The sequence below is a fragment of the Dermacentor albipictus genome, chromosome 2 (assembly GCF_038994185.2).
Source record: "Dermacentor albipictus isolate Rhodes 1998 colony chromosome 2, USDA_Dalb.pri_finalv2, whole genome shotgun sequence".
Lineage (NCBI taxonomy): Eukaryota > Metazoa > Arthropoda > Arachnida > Ixodida > Ixodidae > Dermacentor > Dermacentor albipictus.
Window position 1 is genome coordinate 73,554,844 of NC_091822.1, and position 25,643 is coordinate 73,580,486.

At 39.7% G+C, this 25,643-nt stretch overlaps 8 non-coding genes across 8 annotated transcripts; all 8 read left to right on the forward strand.

The window, feature by feature from the left end:
- The first annotated feature begins 2,680 nt into the window (after positions 1-2,680).
- Positions 2,681-2,806, forward strand: LOC139056518 (U5 spliceosomal RNA). Its single transcript, XR_011512404.1, has one exon. It is a non-coding gene; the product is annotated as a U5 spliceosomal RNA (small nuclear RNA).
- Positions 2,807-5,942: 3,136 nt separating this feature from the next.
- LOC139056519 (U5 spliceosomal RNA) lies at positions 5,943-6,068 on the forward strand. The gene has a single exon (XR_011512405.1). It is a non-coding gene; the product is annotated as a U5 spliceosomal RNA (small nuclear RNA).
- A 3,137-nt stretch (positions 6,069-9,205) lies between these two features.
- On the forward strand, positions 9,206-9,331 carry LOC139056520 (U5 spliceosomal RNA). The gene has a single exon (XR_011512406.1). It is a non-coding gene; the product is annotated as a U5 spliceosomal RNA (small nuclear RNA).
- A 3,137-nt stretch (positions 9,332-12,468) lies between these two features.
- LOC139056521 (U5 spliceosomal RNA) lies at positions 12,469-12,594 on the forward strand. Its single transcript, XR_011512407.1, has one exon. It is a non-coding gene; the product is annotated as a U5 spliceosomal RNA (small nuclear RNA).
- A 3,136-nt stretch (positions 12,595-15,730) lies between these two features.
- LOC139056522 (U5 spliceosomal RNA) lies at positions 15,731-15,856 on the forward strand. The gene has a single exon (XR_011512408.1). It is a non-coding gene; the product is annotated as a U5 spliceosomal RNA (small nuclear RNA).
- A 3,136-nt stretch (positions 15,857-18,992) lies between these two features.
- On the forward strand, positions 18,993-19,118 carry LOC139056530 (U5 spliceosomal RNA). The gene has a single exon (XR_011512416.1). It is a non-coding gene; the product is annotated as a U5 spliceosomal RNA (small nuclear RNA).
- Positions 19,119-22,254: 3,136 nt separating this feature from the next.
- Positions 22,255-22,380, forward strand: LOC139056531 (U5 spliceosomal RNA). The gene has a single exon (XR_011512417.1). It is a non-coding gene; the product is annotated as a U5 spliceosomal RNA (small nuclear RNA).
- A 3,137-nt stretch (positions 22,381-25,517) lies between these two features.
- Positions 25,518-25,643, forward strand: LOC139056523 (U5 spliceosomal RNA). Its single transcript, XR_011512409.1, has one exon. It is a non-coding gene; the product is annotated as a U5 spliceosomal RNA (small nuclear RNA).

Below are 25,643 nucleotides of genomic sequence, written 5' to 3' on the forward strand. Positions count from 1 at the left end.
TAGAACGAACAGATTTCATTACGGCATATGATAAACACGTTGATACCGAGTACATGAAATTTCTAGATACACTTAAAAATGCCGTTAAACGGCGGTCTGTGACGACCCATAAAAATACATCTACCCAAAGTGTCCTTGGATGAACACTGAAATATTAACATTGTAAAAACATAAATGGTACCACAAATGGTAACAGTTCACATCAAACGAATCTTACCTAACTCAATTTAAACGCTATCTAAAGCTATCTATGTTCTCTATGAGGAAAAGGAAAAAAACATGTTATTCATCTCTCGTGAAGCAGGCGCATGTAAATACAAAAAAACATTGGGACACGGTAAATTACGCAATCGGCTTAGGATCGAACATCTCTACTTTCCCTGAAACTGTTGACGAAGGTACAGTTGAATCATTTGGTACCTATTTTGCCTCCGTAGAGCCTAAGGTAGCTGCACAAGTACATGCTGATGTTCCTTCAGTGAAAATGGCAGAGCGTGACAACAACACTTTTGCATTGCCTCACATAGAAATTGAAGAATTAGTTACAACAGTAAACAACCCTTCAGTCTCTAAGGCGGCAGAACCTGATTGATGCATTACCTGTTAGGCTGATAAAAAACAACTTTGATATGCTGGGAATCTATCTACTGCATATCTTAAACCATACGTTGGAAAATGGAGTGTATCCTGATCAACTGCAGGTCAAGAAGGTCATATCCATCTTTAATAGCGGTGAGCGATCCGACATAGAAAAGTACAGGCCTATATCGCTGCTAAATGCAATCAATACAGTTTTTGTAAAGACACTTTGTAAGCGTATACAAAATTTTTAAAAGAAATATAACATCATCTGTCCTAATCAGCATGGCTTCTGGCGCCAAAGATCAACGTCTTTCGCAGTTGTTGTTCTTACACAACTCATAAACACTGCACTGCATAATAACAAACTAGCCTTAGTAGTTTACTTTGATGTATCCAAAGCTTTCGATGCGGTAGATCAGACAATACTGTGCAACAGAAATTGGAAAATTAGTGTCTGAAAGGAAATATTTATAATCCAATTAAATGTTATTTTTCAAATAGGAAACAATATGTTGCTGTAAACAATCTAACCTCTTTACTACAAAACACTATTTTCTGGCTTCTGCAAGGTTCCTTGCTGGGCCTCTGTTTTCTTTATAATAACGATCTTCCGTCAGGTCTGAAGGATTCTGAACCTATTATGCATGCCGATGACATAGCATTACTTTCCACAGGCGATAATTTAGAGGAACTGAAATGTACATTTAATGAAGAACTTAGCCAAGTATCACAAATGTACATAAGTAATCAGCTGACTCTTTATAACCAGAAAATAAAGTACGCCGTGTTTCACTCGCGAATAATATAAATTATCACCACGTTGCATCAATTATTAACAACAAGAATGCGCTCAGCGTGACGCAATGCAAGTTATATCTTGGTGCTGTGTTTGAGTCTGATATGCACTGGAAGGAACAAATTATTACTGTCTGCTCCAAATGAAGTCATGGCTGTCATGTATTACTAAAAGCTGTAGAGTGCTTTGGTCTTTCGATTTCACGCGTTCTGTATTTCTCATTTGCGCTCAGCGATTTGTGCTATTGCCTGCAAACGAGGGGCAAGACATACAAAACATATTGAGACCATGTTTGTCGCCTTCAATAACGTGCTATTCGTATGATAAATTATTCAATAAATTCTCACCCATGTATGTCCTTTCTGAACAGCTACGGATGTTATCCGTATCAATTTCACATAAATTGAAGATAGCTGAAGTAGTAAATGGATTAATAAGGTCCAATAACGAGCTGCTGCTTACTATTTTCAGATTATCAATGAAACAAACAGGAGCAGCTACAAACAGCCTATTTACCTTCCCGCCTTCTCATTATACATACAGCCATAGACCTATACAATATAAAGGAAACTACGTGTGTAATGAAGTTCCAAACGAAGTAATGCAAAGGAATGATATTTTAGCATCGTTAAAACATCTTTTCCTCTTTACTATGGAACTACTGGAATGAAGAAGCGTGTAAATGAGTTTACAAAAAAAGAAACAGCTTGTTTTTATTTTTGATGCCCTGTCGGTGCTTTGGTCGTTCTTTGGACTTTGGACTCTGCTTCGGTCGAATATACCACAAAGTTATATACTGAAGCTTGCCAATTTTCTTGCGTGTCACTGAAGTGTGTTGTGATTGAGCCCATTCAACAAAAAGTCTGCCAGTATTATAGTACTTGTTTAGAGTGTGGGCCCATCACTAGCCTTGAAGGCTATGGGTGGGACCAACTGCGTGTGTACTGGATTTTAGAACTAATAATAAAAAGTATCCGGTAAAAAAACAGGCCAGCGCATGCGTTTAAATCTTCGATGTTCAACACCAGATGGCGACAGCAGCGCATAAAAATGGCAGTCGTGCAGTGCAAGCAATCCGGGCTATTTTTAACACTGTTATTAGCTTTTAAACGTGAATACGGAAACATTTAAAATTTCTCTATTAACAAGTACATGTCGAAAAGCCCAGGTAGGTATACACTTGCTAAAGAATAACATGAGTTGAGGTTTCAGCATGCAAATTTGAGAATAGCTTGAAGGTTCGCTTGGCCAAGTAAGTGACACCATTTAGCAGACCAGTCTCGCACAGCATAGGTAATTTCATCGCTCAGGTCTCTCCTCAAATCCACGTATTAATCTTTCGCCTTTTACTAAAGATTACCGTGGGGAGGGACACTCCAATGAGCCTATAGGCCAATTTTTGAGAGGCCTTGCCCGTTTGGGCAGGGCCTACCATTCCAATCAAAAGAAAGATTTACGTTGTTGATTGGCGCGATATCGATGAGCAAGCGTATCTGGTGTTGCCGCAGTGGCAGTCCGAGCGCAGTTACCGCTCCTGTGCATCATCGCGCAATAATAGCGTTACTGTCAGAAAAGTCTAACCTGCGCCTGCGCGCGCCGTTGTCGGCGTACGGATCCGTAACAGCGTGGCGTATAGGCGTAAGCTGTTCGAAAGAGCATTAATACGTTCGGAGAAAGCTTTTTAAACAGAAGAAACTCGCGCCCCGATACCTCAACTACTAACTAGATCCCATCCTGTGCCATATTACTTAAGCTGCGCAGGCTGGTCCTTGCGGCGAGTTGATTGCAGACCATTAATCCATTATTGTTCCTATTCTGAAACAACACATTCGGCACATAGTAAAACACTGAGTAAGATAGACTAGGTCCGGCTGCGTGAAATATTAGAACGAACAGATTTCATTACGGCATATGATAAACACGTTGATACCGAGTACATGAAATTTCTAGATACACTTAAAAATGCCGTTAAACGGCGGTCTGTGACGACCCATAAAAATACATCTACCCAAAGTGTCCTTGGATGAACACTGAAATATTAACATTGTAAAAACATAAATGGTACCACAAATGGTAACAGTTCACATCAAACGAATCTTACCTAACTCAATTTAAACGCTATCTAAAGCTATCTATGTTCTCTATGAGGAAAAGGAAAAAAACATGTTATTCATCTCTCGTGAAGCAGGCGCATGTAAATACAAAAAAACATTGGGACACGGTAAATTACGCAATCGGCTTAGGATCGAACATCTCTACTTTCCCTGAAACTGTTGACGAAGGTACAGTTGAATCATTTGGTACCTATTTTGCCTCCGTAGAGCCTAAGGTAGCTGCACAAGTACATGCTGATGTTCCTTCAGTGAAAATGGCAGAGCGTGACAACAACACTTTTGCATTGCCTCACATAGAAATTGAAGAATTAGTTACAACAGTAAACAACCCATCAGTCTCTAAGGCGGCAGAACCTGATTGATGCATTACCTGTTAGGCTGATAAAAAACAACTTTGATATGCTGGGAATCTATCTACTGCATATCTTAAACCATACGTTGGAAAATGGAGTGTATCCTGATCAACTGCAGGTCAAGAAGGTCATATCCATCTTTAATAGCGGTGAGCGATCCGACATAGAAAAGTACAGGCCTATATCGCTGCTAAATGCAATCAATACAGTTTTTGTAAAGACACTTTGTAAGCGTATACAAAATTTTTAAAAGAAATATAACATCATCTGTCCTAATCAGCATGGCTTCTGGCGCCAAAGATCAACGTCTTTCGCAGTTGTTGTTCTTACACAACTCATAAATACTGCACTGCATAATAACAAACTAGCCTTAGTAGTTTACTTAGATGTATCCAAAGCTTTCGATGCGGTAGATCAGACAATACTGTGCAACAGAAATTGGAAAATTAGTGTCTGAAATGAAATATTTATAATCCAATTAAATGTTATTTTTCAAATAGGAAACAATATGTTGCTGTAAACAATCTAACCTCTCTACTACAAAACACTATTTTCTGGCTTCTGCAAGGTTCCTTGTTGGGCCTCTGTTTTCTTTATAATAACGATCTTCCGTCAGGTCTGAAGGATTCTGAACCTATTATGCATGCCGATGACATAGCATTACTTTCCACAGGCGATAATTTAGAGGAACTGAAATGTACATTTAATGAAGAACTTAGCCAAGTATCACAATGGTACATAAGTAATCAGCTGACTCTTTATAACCAGAAAATAAAGTACGCCGTGTTTCACTCGCGAATAATATAAATTATCACCACGTTGCATCAATTATTAACAACAAGAATGCGCTCAGCGTGACGCAATGCAAGCTATATCTTGGTGCTGTGTTTGAGTCTGATATGCACTGGAAGGAACAAATTATTACTGTCTGCTCCAAATGAAGTCATGGCTGTCATGTATTACTAAAAGCTGTAGAGTGCTTTGGTCTTTTGATTTCACGCGTTCTGTATTTCTCATTTGCGTTCAGCGATTTGTGCTATTGCCTGCAAACGAGGGGCAAGACATACAAAACATATTGAGACCATGTTTGTCGCCTTCAATAACGTGCTATTCGTATGATAAATTATTCAAGAAATTCTCACCCATGTATGTCCTTTCTGAACAGCTACGGATGTTATCCGTATCAATTTCACATAAATTGAAGATAGCTGAAGTAGTAAATGGATTAATAAGGTCCAATAACGAGCTGCTGCTTACTATTTTCAGATTATCAATGAAACAAACAGGAGCAGCTACAAACAGCCTATTTACCTTCCCGCCTTCTCATTATACATACAGCCATAGACCTATACAATATAAAGGAAACTACGTGTGTAATGAAGTTCCAAACGAAGTAATGCAAAGGAATGATATTTTAGCATCGTTAAAACATCTTTTCCTCTTTACTATGGAACTACTGGAATGAAGAAGCGTGTAAATAAGTTTACAAAAAAAGAAACAGCTTGTTTTTATTTTTGATGCCCTGTCGGTGCTTTGGTCGTTCTTTGGACTTTGGACTCTGCTTCGGTCGAATATACCACAAAGTTATATACTGAAGCTTGCCAATTTTCTTGCGTGTCACTGAAGTGTGTTGTGATTGAGCCCATTCAACAAAAAGTCTGCCAGTATTATAGTACTTGTTTAGAGTGTGGGCCCATCACTAGCCTTGAAGGCTATGGGTGGGACCAACTGCGTGTGTACTGGATTTTAGAACTAATAATAAAAAGTATCCGGTAAAAAAACAGGCCAGCGCATGCGTTTAAATCTTCGATGTTCAACACCAGATGGCGACAGCAGCGCATAAAAATGGCAGTCGTGCAGTGCAAGCAATCCGGGCTATTTTTAACACTGTTATTAGCTTTTAAACGTGAATACGGAAACATTCAAAATTTCTCTATTAACAAGTACATGTCGAAAAGCCCAGGCAGGTATACACTTGCTAAAGAATAACATGAGTTGAGGTTTCAGCATGCAAATTTGAGAATAGCTTGAAGGTTCGCTTGGCCAAGTAAGTGACACCATTTAGCAGACCAGTCTCGCACAGCATAGGTAATTTCATCGCTCAGGTCTCTCCTCAAATCCACGTATTAATCTTTCGCCTTTTACTAAAGATTACCGTGGGGAGGGACACTCCAATGAGCCTATAGGCCAATTTTTGAGAGGCCTTGCCCGTTTGGGCAGGGCCTACCATTCCAATCAAAAGAAAGATTTACGTTGTTGATTGGCGCGATATCGATGAGCAAGCGTATCTGGTGTTGCCGCAGTGGCAGTCCGAGCGCAGTTACCGCTCCTGTGCATCATCGCGCAATAATAGCGTTACTGTCAGAAAAGTCTAACCTGCGCCTGCGCGCGCCGTTGTCGGCGTACGGATCCGTAACAGCGTGGCGTATAGGCGTAAGCTGTTCGAAAGAGCATTAATACGTTCGGAGAAAGCGTTTTAAACAGAAGCAACTCGCGCCCCGATACCTCAACTACTAACTAGATCCCATCCTGTGCCATATTACTTAAGCTGCGCAGGCTGGTCCTTGCGGCGAGTTGATTGCAGACCATTAATCCATTATTGTTCCTATTGAGAAACACTACATTCGGTACATAGTAAAACACTGAGTAAGATAGACTAGGTCCGGCTGCGTGAAATATTAGAACGAACAGATTTCATTACGGCATATGATAAACACGTTGATACCGAGTACATGAAATTTCTAGATACACTTAAAAATGCCGTTAAACGGCGGTCTGTGACGACCCATAAAAATACATCTACCCAAAGTGTCCTTGGATGAACACTGAAATATTAACATTGTAAAAACATAAATGGTACCACAAATGGTAACAGTTCACATCAAACGAATCTTACCTAACTCAATTTAAACGCTATCTAAAGCTATCTATGTTCTCTATGAGGAAAAGGAAAAAAACATGTTATTCATCTCTCGTGAAGCAGGCGCATGTAAATACAAAAAAAACATTGGGACACGGTAAATTACGCAATCGGCTTAGGATCGAACATCTCTACTTTCCCTGAAACTGTTGACGAAGGTACAGTTGAATCATTTGGTACCTATTTTGCCTCCGTAGAGCCTAAGGTAGCTGCACAAGTACATGCTGATGTTCCTTCAGTGAAAATGGCAGAGCGTGACAACAACACTTTTGCATTGCCTCACATAGAAATTGAAGAATTAGTTACAACAGTAAACAACCCTTCAGTCTCTAAGGCGGCAGAACCTGATTGATGCATTACCTGTTAGGCTGATAAAAAACAACTTTGATATGCTGGGAATCTATCTACTGCATATCTTAAACCATACGTTGGAAAATGGAGTGTATCCTGATCAACTGCAGGTCAAGAAGGTCATATCCATCTTTAATAGCTGTGAGCGATCCGACATAGAAAAGTACAGGCCTATATCGCTGCTAAATGCAATCAATACAGTTTTTGTAAAGACACTTTGTAAGCGTATACAAAATTTTTAAAAGAAATATAACATCATCTGTCCTAATCAGCATGGCTTCTGGCGCCAAAGATCAACGTCTTTCGCAGTTGTTGTTCTTACACAACTCATAAACACTGCACTGCATAATAACAAACTAGCCTTAGTAGTTTACTTAGATGTATCCAAAGCTTTCGATGCGGTAGATCAGACAATACTGTGCAACAGAAATTGGAAAATTAGTGTCTGAAAGGAAATATTTATAATCCAATTAAATGTTATTTTTCAAATAGGAAACAATATGTTGCTGTAAACGATCTAACCTCTCTACTACAAAACACTATTTTCTGGCTTCTGCAAGGTTCCTTGTTGGGCCTCTGTTTTCTTTATAATAACGATCTTCCGTCAGGTCTGAAGGATTCTGAACCTATTATGCATGCCGATGACATAGCATTACTTTCCACAGGCGATAATTTAGAGGAACTGAAATGTACATTTAATGAAGAACTTAGCCAAGTATCACAATGGTACATAAGTAATCAGCTGACTCTTTATAACCAGAAAATAAAGTACGCCGTGTTTCACTCGCGAATAATATAAATTATCACCACGTTGCATCAATTATTAACAACAAGAATGCGCTCAGCGTGACGCAATGCAAGCTATATCTTGGTGCTGTGTTTGAGTCTGATATGCACTGGAAGGAACAAATTATTACTGTCTGCTCCAAATGAAGTCATGGCTGTCATGTATTACTAAAAGCTGTAGAGTGCTTTGGTCTTTTGATTTCACGCGTTCTGTATTTCTCATTTGCGTTCAGCGATTTGTGCTATTGCCTGCAAACGAGGGGCAAGACATACAAAACATATTGAGACCATGTTTGTCGCCTTCAATAACGTGCTATTCGTATGATAAATTATTCAAGAAATTCTCACCCATGTATGTCCTTTCTGAACAGCTACGGATGTTATCCGTATCAATTTCACATAAATTGAAGATAGCTGAAGTAGTAAATGGATTAATAAGGTCCAATAACGAGCTGCTGCTTACTATTTTCAGATTATCAATGAAACAAACAGGAGCAGCTACAAACAGCCTATTTACCTTCCCGCCTTCTCATTATACATACAGCCATAGACCTATACAATATAAAGGAAACTACGTGTGTAATGAAGTTCCAAACGAAGTAATGCAAAGGAATGATATTTTAGCATCGTTAAAACATCTTTTCCTCTTTACTATGGAACTACTGGAATGAAGAAGCGTGTAAATAAGTTTACAAAAAAAGAAACAGCTTGTTTTTATTTTTGATGCCCTGTCGGTGCTTTGGTCGTTCTTTGGACTTTGGACTCTGCTTCGGTCGAATATACCACAAAGTTATATACTGAAGCTTGCCAATTTTCTTGCGTGTCACTGAAGTGTGTTGTGATTGAGCCCATTCAACAAAAAGTCTGCCAGTATTATAGTACTTGTTTAGAGTGTGGGCCCATCACTAGCCTTGAAGGCTATGGGTGGGACCAACTGCGTGTGTACTGGATTTTAGAACTAATAATAAAAAGTATCCGGTAAAAAAACAGGCCAGCGCATGCGTTTAAATCTTCGATGTTCAACACCAGATGGCGACAGCAGCGCATAAAAATGGCAGTCGTGCAGTGCAAGCAATCCGGGCTATTTTTAACACTGTTATTAGCTTTTAAACGTGAATACGGAAACATTCAAAATTTCTCTATTAACAAGTACATGTCGAAAAGCCCAGGCAGGTATACACTTGCTAAAGAATAACATGAGTTGAGGTTTCAGCATGCAAATTTGAGAATAGCTTGAAGGTTCGCTTGGCCAAGTAAGTGACACCATTTAGCAGACCAGTCTCGCACAGCATAGGTAATTTCATCGCTCAGGTCTCTCCTCAAATCCACGTATTAATCTTTCGCCTTTTACTAAAGATTACCGTGGGGAGGGACACTCCAATGAGCCTATAGGCCAATTTTTGAGAGGCCTTGCCCGTTTGGGCAGGGCCTACCATTCCAATCAAAAGAAAGATTTACGTTGTTGATTGGCGCGATATCGATGAGCAAGCGTATCTGGTGTTGCCGCAGTGGCAGTCCGAGCGCAGTTACCGCTCCTGTGCATCATCGCGCAATAATAGCGTTACTGTCAGAAAAGTCTAACCTGCGCCTGCGCGCGCCGTTGTCGGCGTACGGATCCGTAACAGCGTGGCGTATAGGCGTAAGCTGTTCGAAAGAGCATTAATACGTTCGGAGAAAGCGTTTTAAACAGAAGCAACTCGCGCCCCGATACCTCAACTACTAACTAGATCCCATCCTGTGCCATATTACTTAAGCTGCGCAGGCTGGTCCTTGCGGCGAGTTGATTGCAGACCATTAATCCATTATTGTTCCTATTGAGAAACACTACATTCGGTACATAGTAAAACACTGAGTAAGATAGACTAGGTCCGGCTGCGTGAAATATTAGAACGAACAGATTTCATTACGGCATATGATAAACACGTTGATACCGAGTACATGAAATTTCTAGATACACTTAAAAATGCCGTTAAACGGCGGTCTGTGACGACCCATAAAAATACATCTACCCAAAGTGTCCTTGGATGAACACTGAAATATTAACATTGTAAAAACATAAATGGTACCACAAATGGTAACAGTTCACATCAAACGAATCTTACCTAACTCAATTTAAACGCTATCTAAAGCTATCTATGTTCTCTATGAGGAAAAGGAAAAAAACATGTTATTCATCTCTCGTGAAGCAGGCGCATGTAAATACAAAAAAAACATTGGGACACGGTAAATTACGCAATCGGCTTAGGATCGAACATCTCTACTTTCCCTGAAACTGTTGACGAAGGTACAGTTGAATCATTTGGTACCTATTTTGCCTCCGTAGAGCCTAAGGTAGCTGCACAAGTACATGCTGATGTTCCTTCAGTGAAAATGGCAGAGCGTGACAACAACACTTTTGCATTGCCTCACATAGAAATTGAAGAATTAGTTACAACAGTAAACAACCCTTCAGTCTCTAAGGCGGCAGAACCTGATTGATGCATTACCTGTTAGGCTGATAAAAAACAACTTTGATATGCTGGGAATCTATCTACTGCATATCTTAAACCATACGTTGGAAAATGGAGTGTATCCTGATCAACTGCAGGTCAAGAAGGTCATATCCATCTTTAATAGCTGTGAGCGATCCGACATAGAAAAGTACAGGCCTATATCGCTGCTAAATGCAATCAATACAGTTTTTGTAAAGACACTTTGTAAGCGTATACAAAATTTTTAAAAGAAATATAACATCATCTGTCCTAATCAGCATGGCTTCTGGCGCCAAAGATCAACGTCTTTCGCAGTTGTTGTTCTTACACAACTCATAAACACTGCACTGCATAATAACAAACTAGCCTTAGTAGTTTACTTAGATGTATCCAAAGCTTTCGATGCGGTAGATCAGACAATACTGTGCAACAGAAATTGGAAAATTAGTGTCTGAAAGGAAATATTTATAATCCAATTAAATGTTATTTTTCAAATAGGAAACAATATGTTGCTGTAAACGATCTAACCTCTCTACTACAAAACACTATTTTCTGGCTTCTGCAAGGTTCCTTGCTGGGCCTCTGTTTTCTTTATAATAACGATCTTCCGTCAGGTCTGAAGGATTCTGAACCTATTATGCATGCCGATGACATAGCATTACTTTCCAGAGGCGATAATTTAGAGGAACTGAAATGTACATTTAATGAAGAACTTAGCCAAGTATCACAAATGTACATAAGTAATCAGCTGACTCTTTATAACCAGAAAATAAAGTACGCCGTGTTTCACTCGCGAATAATATAAATTATCACCACGTTGCATCAATTATTAACAACAAGAATGCGCTCAGCGTGACGCAATGCAAGTTATATCTTGGTGCTGTGTTTGAGTCTGATATGCACTGGAAGGAACAAATTATTACTGTCTGCTCCAAATGAAGTCATGGCTGTCATGTATTACTAAAAGCTGTAGAGTGCTTTGGTCTTTTGATTTCACGCGTTCTGTATTTCTCATTTGCGCTCAGCGATTTGTGCTATTGCCTGCAAACGAGGGGCAAGACATACAAAACATATTGAGACCATGTTTGTCGCCTTCAATAACGTGCTATTCGTATGATAAATTATTCAAGAAATTCTCACCCATGTATGTCCTTTCTGAACAGCTACGGATGTTATCCGTATCAATTTCACATAAATTGAAGATAGCTGAAGTAGTAAATGGATTAATAAGGTCCAATAACGAGCTGCTGCTTACTATTTTCAGATTATCAATGAAACAAACAGGAGCAGCTACAAACAGCCTATTTACCTTCCCGCCTTCTCATTATACATACAGCCATAGACCTATACAATATAAAGGAAACTACGTGTGTAATGAAGTTCCAAACGAAGTAATGCAAAGGAATGATATTTTAGCATCGTTAAAACATCTTTTCCTCTTTACTATGGAACTACTGGAATGAAGAAGCGTGTAAATAAGTTTACAAAAAAAGAAACAGCTTGTTTTTATTTTTGATGCCCTGTCGGTGCTTTGGTCGTTCTTTGGACTTTGGACTCTGCTTCGGTCGAATATACCACAAAGTTATATACTGAAGCTTGCCAATTTTCTTGCGTGTCACTGAAGTGTGTTGTGATTGAGCCCATTCAACAAAAAGTCTGCCAGTATTATAGTACTTGTTTAGAGTGTGGGCCCATCACTAGCCTTGAAGGCTATGGGTGGGACCAACTGCGTGTGTACTGGATTTTAGAACTAATAATAAAAAGTATCCGGTAAAAAAACAGGCCAGCGCATGCGTTTAAATCTTCGATGTTCAACACCAGATGGCGACAGCAGCGCATAAAAATGGCAGTCGTGCAGTGCAAGCAATCCGGGCTATTTTTAACACTGTTATTAGCTTTTAAACGTGAATACGGAAACATTTAAAATTTCTCTATTAACAAGTACATGTCGAAAAGCCCAGGTAGGTATACACTTGCTAAAGAATAACATGAGTTGAGGTTTCAGCATGCAAATTTGAGAATAGCTTGAAGGTTCGCTTGGCCAAGTAAGTGACACCATTTAGCAGACCAGTCTCGCACAGCATAGGTAATTTCATCGCTCAGGTCTCTCCTCAAATCCACGTATTAATCTTTCGCCTTTTACTAAAGATTACCGTGGGGAGGGACACTCCAATGAGCCTATAGGCCAATTTTTGAGAGGCCTTGCCCGTTTGGGCAGGGCCTACCATTCCAATCAAAAGAAAGATTTACGTTGTTGATTGGCGCGATATCGATGAGCAAGCGTATCTGGTGTTGCCGCAGTGGCAGTCCGAGCGCAGTTACCGCTCCTGTGCATCATCGCGCAATAATAGCGTTACTGTCAGAAAAGTCTAACCTGCGCCTGCGCGCGCCGTTGTCGGCGTACGGATCCGTAACAGCGTGGCGTATAGGCGTAAGCTGTTCGAAAGAGCATTAATACGTTCGGAGAAAGCTTTTTAAACAGAAGCAACTCGCGCCCCGATACCTCAACTACTAACTAGATCCCATCCTGTGCCATATTACTTAAGCTGCGCAGGCTGGTCCTTGCGGCGAGTTGATTGCAGACCATTAATCCATTATTGTTCCTATTGAGAAACAACACATTCGGCACATAGTAAAACACTGAGTAAGATAGACTAGGTCCGGCTGCGTGAAATATTAGAACGAACAGATTTCATTACGGCATATGATAAACACGTTGATACCGAGTACATGAAATTTCTAGATACACTTAAAAATGCCGTTAAACGGCGGTCTGTGACGACCCATAAAAATACATCTACCCAAAGTGTCCTTGGATGAACACTGAAATATTAACATTGTAAAAACATAAATGGTACCACAAATGGTAACAGTTCACATCAAACGAATCTTACCTAACTCAATTTAAACGCTATCTAAAGCTATCTATGTTCTCTATGAGGAAAAGGAAAAAAACATGTTATTCATCTCTCGTGAAGCAGGCGCATGTAAATACAAAAAAACATTGGGACACGGTAAATTACGCAATCGGCTTAGGATCGAACATCTCTACTTTCCCTGAAACTGTTGACGAAGGTACAGTTGAATCATTTGGTACCTATTTTGCCTCCGTAGAGCCTAAGGTAGCTGCACAAGTACATGCTGATGTTCCTTCAGTGAAAATGGCAGAGCGTGACAACAACACTTTTGCATTGCCTCACATAGAAATTGAAGAATTAGTTACAACAGTAAACAACCCTTCAGTCTCTAAGGCGGCAGAACCTGATTGATGCATTACCTGTTAGGCTGATAAAAAACAACTTTGATATGCTGGGAATCTATCTACTGCATATCTTAAACCATACGTTGGAAAATGGAGTGTATCCTGATCAACTGCAGGTCAAGAAGGTCATATCCATCTTTAATAGCGGTGAGCGATCCGACATAGAAAAGTACAGGCCTATATCGCTGCTAAATGCAATCAATACAGTTTTTGTAAAGACACTTTGTAAGCGTATACAAAATTTTTAAAAGAAATATAACATCATCTGTCCTAATCAGCATGGCTTCTGGCGCCAAAGATCAACGTCTTTCGCAGTTGTTGTTCTTACACAACTCATAAATACTGCACTGCATAATAAGAAACTAGCCTTAGTAGTTTACTTAGATGTATCCAAAGCTTTCGATGCAGTAGATCAGACAATACTGTGCAACAGAAATTGGAAAATTAGTGTCTGAAAGGAAATATTTATAATCCAATTAAATGTTATTTTTCAAATAGGAAACAATATGTTGCTGTAAACAATCTAACCTCTCTACTACAAAACACTATTTTCTGGCTTCTGCAAGGTTCCTTGCTGGGCCTCTGTTTTCTTTATAATAACGATCTTCCGTCAGGTCTGAAGGATTCTGAACCTATTATGCATGCCGATGACATAGCATTACTTTCCACAGGCGATAATTTAGAGGAACTGAAATGTACATTTAATGAAGAACTTAGCCAAGTATCACAATGGTACATAAGTAATCAGCTGACTCTTTATAACCAGAAAATAAAGTACGCCGTGTTTCACTCGCGAATAATATAAATTATCACCACGTTGCATCAATTATTAACAACAAGAATGCGCTCAGCGTGACGCAATGCAAGTTATATCTTGGTGCTGTGTTTGAGTCTGATATGCACTGGAAGGAACAAATTATTACTGTCTGCTCCAAATGAAGTCATGGCTGTCATGTATTACTAAAAGCTGTAGAGTGCTTTGGTCTTTCGATTTCACGCGTTCTGTATTTCTCATTTGCGCTCAGCGATTTGTGCTATTGCCTGCAAACGAGGGGCAAGACATACAAAACATATTGAGACCATGTTTGTCGCCTTCAATAACGTGCTATTCGTATGATAAATTATTCAAGAAATTCTCACCCATGTATGTCCTTTCTGAACAGCTACGGATGTTATCCGTATCAATTTCACATAAATTGAAGATAGCTGAAGTAGTAAATGGATTAATAAGGTCCAATAACGAGCTGCTGCTTACTATTTTCAGATTATCAATGAAACAAACAGGAGCAGCTACAAACAGCCTATTTACCTTCCCGCCTTCTCATTATACATACAGCCATAGACCTATACAATATAAAGGAAACTACGTGTGTAATGAAGTTCCAAACGAAGTAATGCAAAGGAATGATATTTTAGCATCGTTAAAACATCTTTTCCTCTTTACTATGGAACTACTGGAATGAAGAAGCGTGTAAATAAGATTACAACAAAAGAAACAGCTTGTTTTTATTTTTGATGCCCTGTCGGTGCTTTGGTCGTTCTTTGGACTTTGGACTCTGCTTCGGTCGAATATACCACAAAGTTATATACTGAAGCTTGCCAATTTTCTTGCGTGTCACTGAAGTGTGTTGTGATTGAGCCCATTCAACAAAAAGTCTGCCAGTATTATAGTACTTGTTTAGAGTGTGGGCCCATCACTAGCCTTGAAGGCTATGGGTGGGACCAACTGCGTGTGTACTGGATTTTAGAACTAATAATAAAAAGTATCCGGTAAAAAAACAGGCCAGCGCATGCGTTTAAATCTTCGATGTTCAACACCAGATGGCGACAGCAGCGCATAAAAATGGCAGTCGTGCAGTGCAAGCAATCCGGGCTATTTTTAACACTGTTATTAGCTTTTAAACGTGAATACGGAAACATTTAAAATTTCTCTATTAACAAGTACATGTCGAAAAGCCCAGGCAGGTATACACTTGCTAAAGAATAACATGAGTTGAGGTTTCAGCATGCAAATTTGAGAATAGCTTGAAGGTTCGCTTGGCCAAGTAAGTGACACCATTTAGCAGACCAGTCTCGCACAGCATAGGTAATTTCATCGCTCAGGTCTCTCCTCAAATCCACGTATTAATCTTTCGCCTTTTACTAAAGATTACCGTGGGGAGGGACACTCCAATGAGCCTATAGGCCAATTTTTGAGAGGCCTTGCCCGTTTGGGCAGGGCCTACCATTCCAATCAAAAGAAAGATTTACGTTGTTGATTGGCGCGATATCGATGATCAAGCGTATCTGGTGTTGCCGCAGTGGCAGTCCGAGCGCAGTTACCGCTCCTGTGCATCATCGCGCAATAATAGCGTTACTGTCAGAAAAGTCTAACCTGCGCCTGCGCGCGCCGTTGTCGGCGTACGGATCCGTAACAGCGTGGCGTATAGGCGTAAGCTGTTCGAAAGAGCATTAATACGTTCGGAGAAAGCTTTTTAAACAGAAGCAACTCGCGCCCCGATACCTCAACTACTAACTAGATCCCATCCTGTGCCATATTACTTAAGCTGCGCAGGCTGGTCCTTGCGGCGAGTTGATTGCAGACCATTAATCCATTAGTGTTCCTATTGAGAAACAACACATTCGGCACATAGTAAAACACTGAGTAAGATAGACTAGGTCCGGCTGCGTGAAATATTAGAACGAACAGATTTCATTACGGCATATGATAAACACGTTGATACCGAGTACATGAAATTTCTAGATACACTTAAAAATGCCGTTAAACGGCGGTCTGTGACGACCCATAAAAATACATCTACCCAAAGTGTCCTTGGATGAACACTGAAATATTAACATTGTAAAAACATAAATGGTACCACAAATGGTAACAGTTCACATCAAACGAATCTTACCTAACTCAATTTAAACGCTATCTAAAGCTATCTATGTTCTCTATGAGGAAAAGGAAAAAAACATGTTATTCATCTCTCGTGAAGCAGGCGCATGTAAATACAAAAAAACATTGGGACACGGTAAATTACGCAATCGGCTTAGGATCGAACATCTCTACTTTCCCTGAAACTGTTGACGAAGGTACAGTTGAATCATTTGGTACCTATTTTGCCTCCGTAGAGCCTAAGGTAGCTGCACAAGTACATGCTGATGTTCCTTCAGTGAAAATGGCAGAGCGTGACAACAACACTTTTGCATTGCCTCACATAGAAATTGAAGAATTAGTTACAACAGTAAACAACCCTTCAGTCTCTAAGGCGGCAGAACCTGATTGATGCATTACCTGTTAGGCTGATAAAAAACAACTTTGATATGCTGGGAATCTATCTACTGCATATCTTGAACCATACGTTGGAAAATGGAGTGTATCCTGATCAACTGCAGGTCAAGAAGGTCATATCCATCTTTAATAGCGGTGAGCGATCCGACATAGAAAAGTACAGGCCTATATCGCTGCTAAATGCAATCAATACAGTTTTTGTAAAGACACTTTGTAAGCGTATACAAAATTTTTAAAAGAAATATAACATCATCTGTCCTAATCAGCATGGCTTCTGGCGCCAAAGATCAACGTCTTTCGCAGTTGTTGTTCTTACACAACTCATAAACACTGCACTGCATAATAACAAACTAGCCTTAGTAGTTTACTTAGATGTATCCAAAGCTTTCGATGCGGTAGATCAGACAATACTGTGCAACAGAAATTGGAAAATTAGTGTCTGAAAGGAAATATTTATAATCCAATTAAATGTTATTTTTCAAATAGGAAACAATATGTTGCTGTAAACAATCTAACCTCTCTACTACAAAACACTATTTTCTGGCTTCTGCAAGGTTCCTTGCTGGGCCTCTGTTTTCTTTATAATAACGATCTTCCGTCAGGTCTGAAGGATTCTGAACCTATTATGCATGCCGATGACATAGCATTACTTTCCACAGGCGATAATTTAGAGGAACTGAAATGTACATTTAATGAAGAACTTAGCCAAGTATCACAAATGTACATAAGTAATCAGCTGACTCTTTATAACCAGAAAATAAAGTACGCCGTGTTTCACTCGCGAATAATATAAATTATCACCACGTTGCATCAATTATTAACAACAAGAATGCGCTCAGCGTGACGCAATGCAAGTTATATCTTGGTGCTGTGTTTGAGTCTGATATGCACTGGAAGGAACAAATTATTACTGTCTGCTCCAAATGAAGTCATGGCTGTCATGTATTACTAAAAGCTGTAGAGTGCTTTGGTCTTTCGATTTCACGCGTTCTGTATTTCTCATTTGCGCTCAGCGATTTGTGCTATTGCCTGCAAACGAGGGGCAAGACATACAAAACATATTGAGACCATGTTTGTCGCCTTCAATAACGTGCTATTCGTATGATAAATTATTCAAGAAATTCTCACCCATGTATGTCCTTTCTGAACAGCTACGGATGTTATCCGTATCAATTTCACATAAATTGAAGATAGCTGAAGTAGTAAATGGATTAATAAGGTCCAATAACGAGCTGCTGCTTACTATTTTCAGATTATCAATGAAACAAACAGGAGCAGCTACAAACAGCCTATTTACCTTCCCGCCTTCTCATTATACATACAGCCATAGACCTATACAATATAAAGGAAACTACGTGTGTAATGAAGTTCCAAACGAAGTAATGCAAAGGAATGATATTTTAGCATCGTTAAAACATCATTTCCTCTTTACTATGGAACTACTGGAATGAAGAAGCGTGTAAATAAGTTTACAAAAAAAGAAACAGCTTGTTTTTATTTTTGATGCCCTGTCGGTGCTTTGGTCGTTCTTTGGACTTTGGACTCTGCTTCGGTCGAATATACCACAAAGTTATATACTGAAGCTTGCCAATTTTCTTGCGTGTCACTGAAGTGTGTTGTGATTGAGCCCATTCAACAAAAAGTCTGCCAGTATTATAGTACTTGTTTAGAGTGTGGGCCCATCACTAGCCTTGAAGGCTATGGGTGGGACCAACTGCGTGTGTACTGGATTTTAGAACTAATAATAAAAAGTATCCGGTAAAAAAACAGGCCAGCGCATGCGTTTAAATCTTCGATGTTCAACACCAGATGGCGACAGCAGCGCATAAAAATGGCAGTCGTGCAGTGCAAGCAATCCGGGCTATTTTTAACACTGTTATTAGCTTTTAAACGTGAATACGGAAACATTTAAAATTTCTCTATTAACAAGTACATGTCGAAAAGCCCAGGTAGGTATACACTTGCTAAAGAATAACATGAGTTGAGGTTTCAGCATGCAAATTTGAGAATAGCTTGAAGGTTCGCTTGGCCAAGTAAGTGACACCATTTAGCAGACCAGTCTCGCACAGCATAGGTAATTTCATCGCTCAGGTCTCTCCTCAAATCCACGTATTAATCTTTCGCCTTTTACTAAAGATTACCGTGGAGAGGGACACTCCAATGAGCCTATAGGCCAATTTTTGAGAGGCCTTGCCCGTTTGGGCAGGGCCTACCATTCCAATCAAAAGAAAGATTTACGTTGTTGATTGGCGCGATATCGATGAGCAAGCGTATCTGGTGTTGCCGCAGTGGCAGTCCGAGCGCAGTTACCGCTCCTGTGCATCATCGCGCAATAATAGCGTTACTGTCAGAAAAGTCTAACCTGCGCCTGCGCGCGCCGTTGTCGGCGTACGGATCCGTAACAGCGTGGCGTATAGGCGTAAGCTGTTCGAAAGAGCATTAATACGTTCGGAGAAAGCTTTTTAAACAGAAGCAACTCGCGCCCCGATACCTCAACTACTAACTAGATCCCATCCTGTACCATATTACTTAAGCTGCGCAGGCTGGTCCTTGCGGCGAGTTGATTGCAGACCATTAATCCATTATTGTTCCTATTGAGAAACAACACATTCGGCACATAGTAAAACACTGAGTAAGATAGACTAGGTCCGGCTGCGTGAAATATTAGAACGAACAGATTTCATTACGGCATATGATAAACACGTTGATACCGAGTACATGAAATTTCTAGATACACTTAAAATGCCGTTAAACGGCGGTCTGTGACGACCCATAAAAATACATCTACCCAAAGTGTCCTTGGATGAACACTGAAATATTAACATTGTAAAAACATAAATGGTACCACAAATGGTAACAGTTCACATCAAACGAATCTTACCTAACTCAATTTAAACGCTATCTAAAGCTATCTATGTTCTCTATGAGGAAAAGGAAAAAAACATATTATTCATCTCTCGTGAAGCAGGCGCATGTAAATACAAAAAAAACATTGGGACACGGTAAATTACGCAATCGGCTTAGGATCGAACATCTCTACTTTCCCTGAAACTGTTGACGAAGGTACAGTTGAATCATTTGGTACCTATTTTGCCTCCGTAGAGCCTAAGGTAGCTGCACAAGTACATGCTGATGTTCCTTCAGTGAAAATGGCAGAGCGTGACAACAACACTTTTGCATTGCCTCACATAGAAATTGAAGAATTAGTTACAACAGTAAACAACCCTTCAGTCTCTAAGGCGGCAGAACCTGATTGATGCATTACCTGTTAGGCTGATAAAAAACAACTTTGATATGCTGGGAATCTATCTACTGCATATCTTAAACCATACGTTGGAAAATGGAGTGTATCCTGATCAACTGCAGGTCAAGAAGGTCATATCCATCTTTAATAGCGGTGAGCGATCCGACATAGAAAAGTACAGGCCTATATCGCTGCTAAATGCAATCAATACAGTTTTTGTAAAGACACTTTGTAAGCGTATACAAAATTTTTAAAAGAAATATAACATCATCTGTCCTAATCAGCATGGCTTCTGGCGCCAAAGATCAACGTCTTTCGCAGTTGTTGTTCTTACACAACTCATAAACACTGCACTGCATAATAACAAACTAGCCTTAGTAGTTTACTTAGATGTATCCAAAGCTTTCGATGCGGTAGATCAGACAATACTGTGCAACAGAAATTGGAAAATTAGTGTCTGAAAGGAAATATTTATAATCCAATTAAATGTTATTTTTCAAATAGGAAACAATATGTTGCTGTAAACAATCTAACCTCTCTACTACAAAACACTATTTTCTGGCTTCTGCAAGGTTCCTTGCTGGGCCTCTGTTTTCTTTATAATAACGATCTTCCGTCAGGTCTGAAGGATTCTGAACCTATTATGCATGCCGATGACATAGCATTACTTTCCACAGGCGATAATTTAGAGGAACTGAAATGTACATTTAATGAAGAACTTAGCCAAGTATCACAAATGTACATAAGTAATCAGCTGACTCTTTATAACCAGAAAATAAAGTACGCCGTGTTTCACTCGCGAATAATATAAATTATCACCACGTTGCATCAATTATTAACAACAAGAATGCGCTCAGCGTGACGCAATGCAAGTTATATCTTGGTGCTGTGTTTGAGTCTGATATGCACTGGAAGGAACAAATTATTACTGTCTGCTCCAAATGAAGTCATGGCTGTCATGTATTACTAAAAGCTGTAGAGTGCTTTGGTCTTTCGATTTCACGCGTTCTGTATTTCTCATTTGCGCTCAGCGATTTGTGCTATTGCCTGCAAACGAGGGGCAAGACATACAAAACATATTGAGACCATGTTTGTCGCCTTCAATAACGTGCTATTCGTATGATAAATTATTCAAGAAATTCTCACCCATGTATGTCCTTTCTGAACAGCTACGGATGTTATCCGTATCAATTTCACATAAATTGAAGATAGCTGAAGTAGTAAATGGATTAATAAGGTCCAATAACGAGCTGCTGCTTACTATTTTCAGATTATCAATGAAACAAACAGGAGCAGCTACAAACAGCCTATTTACCTTCCCGCCTTCTCATTATACATACAGCCATAGACCTATACAATATAAAGGAAACTACGTGTGTAATGAAGTTCCAAACGAAGTAATGCAAAGGAATGATATTTTAGCATCGTTAAAACATCATTTCCTCTTTACTATGGAACTACTGGAATGAAGAAGCGTGTAAATAAGTTTACAAAAAAAGAAACAGCTTGTTTTTATTTTTGATGCCCTGTCGGTGCTTTGGTCGTTCTTTGGACTTTGGACTCTGCTTCGGTCGAATATACCACAAAGTTATATACTGAAGCTTGCCAATTTTCTTGCGTGTCACTGAAGTGTGTTGTGATTGAGCCCATTCAACAAAAAGTCTGCCAGTATTATAGTACTTGTTTAGAGTGTGGGCCCATCACTAGCCTTGAAGGCTATGGGTGGGACCAACTGCGTGTGTACTGGATTTTAGAACTAATAATAAAAAGTATCCGGTAAAAAAACAGGCCAGCGCATGCGTTTAAATCTTCGATGTTCAACACCAGATGGCGACAGCAGCGCATAAAAATGGCAGTCGTGCAGTGCAAGCAATCCGGGCTATTTTTAACACTGTTATTAGCTTTTAAACGTGAATACGGAAACATTTAAAATTTCTCTATTAACAAGTACATGTCGAAAAGCCCAGGTAGGTATACACTTGCTAAAGAATAACATGAGTTGAGGTTTCAGCATGCAAATTTGAGAATAGCTTGAAGGTTCGCTTGGCCAAGTAAGTGACACCATTTAGCAGACCAGTCTCGCACAGCATAGGTAATTTCATCGCTCAGGTCTCTCCTCAAATCCACGTATTAATCTTTCGCCTTTTACTAAAGATTACCGTGGAGAGGGACACTCCAATGAGCCTATAGGCCAATTTTTGAGAGGCCTTGCCCGTTTGGGCAGGGCCTACCATTCCAATCAAAAGAAAGATTTACGTTGTTGATTGGCGCGATATCGATGAGCAAGCGTATCTGGTGTTGCCGCAGTGGCAGTCCGAGCGCAGTTACCGCTCCTGTGCATCATCGCGCAATAATAGCGTTACTGTCAGAAAAGTCTAACCTGCGCCTGCGCGCGCCGTTGTCGGCGTACGGATCCGTAACAGCGTGGCGTATAGGCGTAAGCTGTTCGAAAGAGCATTAATACGTTCGGAGAAAGCTTTTTAAACAGAAGCAACTCGCGCCCCGATACCTCAACTACTAACTAGATCCCATCCTGTACCATATTACTTAAGCTGCGCAGGCTGGTCCTTGCGGCGAGTTGATTGCAGACCATTAATCCATTATTGTTCCTATTGAGAAACAACACATTCGGCACATAGTAAAACACTGAGTAAGATAGACTAGGTCCGGCTGCGTGAAATATTAGAACGAACAGATTTCATTACGGCATATGATAAACACGTTGATACCGAGTACATGAAATTTCTAGATACACTTAAAAATGCCGTTAAACGGCGGTCTGTGACGACCCATAAAAATACATCTACCCAAAGTGTCCTTGGATGAACACTGAAATATTAACATTGTAAAAACATAAATGGTACCACAAATGGTAACAGTTCACATCAAACGAATCTTACCTAACTCAATTTAAACGCTATCTAAAGCTATCTATGTTCTCTATGAGGAAAAGGAAAAAAACATGTTATTCATCTCTCGTGAAGCAGGCGCATGTAAATACAAAAAAAACATTGGGACACGGTAAATTACGCAATCGGCTTAGGATCGAACATCTCTACTTTCCCTGAAACTGTTGACGAAGGTACAGTTGAATCATTTGGTACCTATTTTGCCTCCGTAGAGCCTAAGGTAGCTGCACAAGTACATGCTGATGTTCCTTCAGTGAAAATGGCAGAGCGTGACAACAACACTTTTGCATTGCCTCACATAGAAATTGAAGAATTAGTTACAACAGTAAACAACCCTTCAGTCTCTAAGGCGGCAGAACCTGATTGATGCATTACCTGTTAGGCTGATAAAAAACAACTTTGATATGCTGGGAATCTATCTACTGCATATCTTAAACCATACGTTGGAAAATGGAGTGTATCCTGATCAACTGCAGGTCAAGAAGGTCATATCCATCTTTAATAGCGGTGAGCGATCCGACATAGAAAAGTACAGGCCTATATCGCTGCTAAATGCAATCAATACAGTTTTTGTAAAGACACTTTGTAAGCGTATACAAAATTTTTAAAAGAAATATAACATCATCTGTCCTAATCAGCATGGCTTCTGGCGCCAAAGATCAACGTCTTTCGCAGTTGTTGTTCTTACACAACTCATAAATACTGCACTGCATAATAACAAACTAGCCTTAGTAGTTTACTTAGATGTATCCAAAGCTTTCGATGCGGTAGATCAGACAATACTGTGCAACAGAAATTGGAAAATTAGTGTCTGAAAGGAAATATTTATAATCCAATTAAATGTTATTTTTCAAATAGGAAACAATATGTTGCTGTAAACAATCTAACCTCTTTACTACAAAACACTATTTTCTGGCTTCTGCAAGGTTCCTTGCTGGGCCTCTGTTTTCTTTATAATAACGATCTTCCGTCAGGTCTGAAGGATTCTGAACCTATTATGCATGCCGATGACATAGCATTACTTTCCACAGGCGATAATTTAGAGGAACTGAAATGTACATTTAATGAAGAACTTAGCCAAGTATCACAAATGTACATAAGTAATCAGCTGACTCTTTATAACCAGAAAATAAAGTACGCCGTGTTTCACTCGCGAATAATATAAATTATCACCACGTTGCATCAATTATTAACAACAAGAATGCGCTCAGCGTGACGCAATGCAAGTTATATCTTGGTGCTGTGTTTGAGTCTGATATGCACTGGAAGGAACAAATTATTACTGTCTGCTCCAAATGAAGTCATGGCTGTCATGTATTACTAAAAGCTGTAGAGTGCTTTGGTCTTTCGATTTCACGCGTTCTGTATTTCTCATTTGCGCTCAGCGATTTGTGCTATTGCCTGCAAACGAGGGGCAAGACATACAAAACATATTGAGACCATGTTTGTCGCCTTCAATAACGTGCTATTCGTATGATAAATTATTCAATAAATTCTCACCCATGTATGTCCTTTCTGAACAGCTACGGATGTTATCCGTATCAATTTCACATAAATTGAAGATAGCTGAAGTAGTAAATGGATTAATAAGGTCCAATAACGAGCTGCTGCTTACTATTTTCAGATTATCAATGAAACAAACAGGAGCAGCTACAAACAGCCTATTTACCTTCCCGCCTTCTCATTATACATACAGCCATAGACCTATACAATATAAAGGAAACTACGTGTGTAATGAAGTTCCAAACGAAGTAATGCAAAGGAATGATATTTTAGCATCGTTAAAACATCTTTTCCTCTTTACTATGGAACTACTGGAATGAAGAAGCGTGTAAATAAGTTTACAAAAAAAGAAACAGCTTGTTTTTATTTTTGATGCCCTGTCGGTGCTTTGGTCGTTCTTTGGACTTTGGACTCTGCTTCGGTCGAATATACCACAAAGTTATATACTGAAGCTTGCCAATTTTCTTGCGTGTCACTGAAGTGTGTTGTGATTGAGCCCATTCAACAAAAAGTCTGCCAGTATTATAGTACTTGTTTAGAGTGTGGGCCCATCACTAGCCTTGAAGGCTATGGGTGGGACCAACTGCGTGTGTACTGGATTTTAGAACTAATAATAAAAAGTATCCGGTAAAAAAACAGGCCAGCGCATGCGTTTAAATCTTCGATGTTCAACACCAGATGGCGACAGCAGCGCATAAAAATGGCAGTCGTGCAGTGCAAGCAATCCGGGCTATTTTTAACACTGTTATTAGCTTTTAAACGTGAATACGGAAACATTTAAAATTTCTCTATTAACAAGTACATGTCGAAAAGCCCAGGTAGGTATACACTTGCTAAAGAATAACATGAGTTGAGGTTTCAGCATGCAAATTTGAGAATAGCTTGAAGGTTCGCTTGGCCAAGTAAGTGACACCATTTAGCAGACCAGTCTCGCACAGCATAGGTAATTTCATCGCTCAGGTCTCTCCTCAAATCCACGTATTAATCTTTCGCCTTTTACTAAAGATTACCGTGGGGAGGGACACTCCAATGAGCCTATAGGCCAATTTTTGAGAGGCCTTGCCCGTTTGGGCAGGGC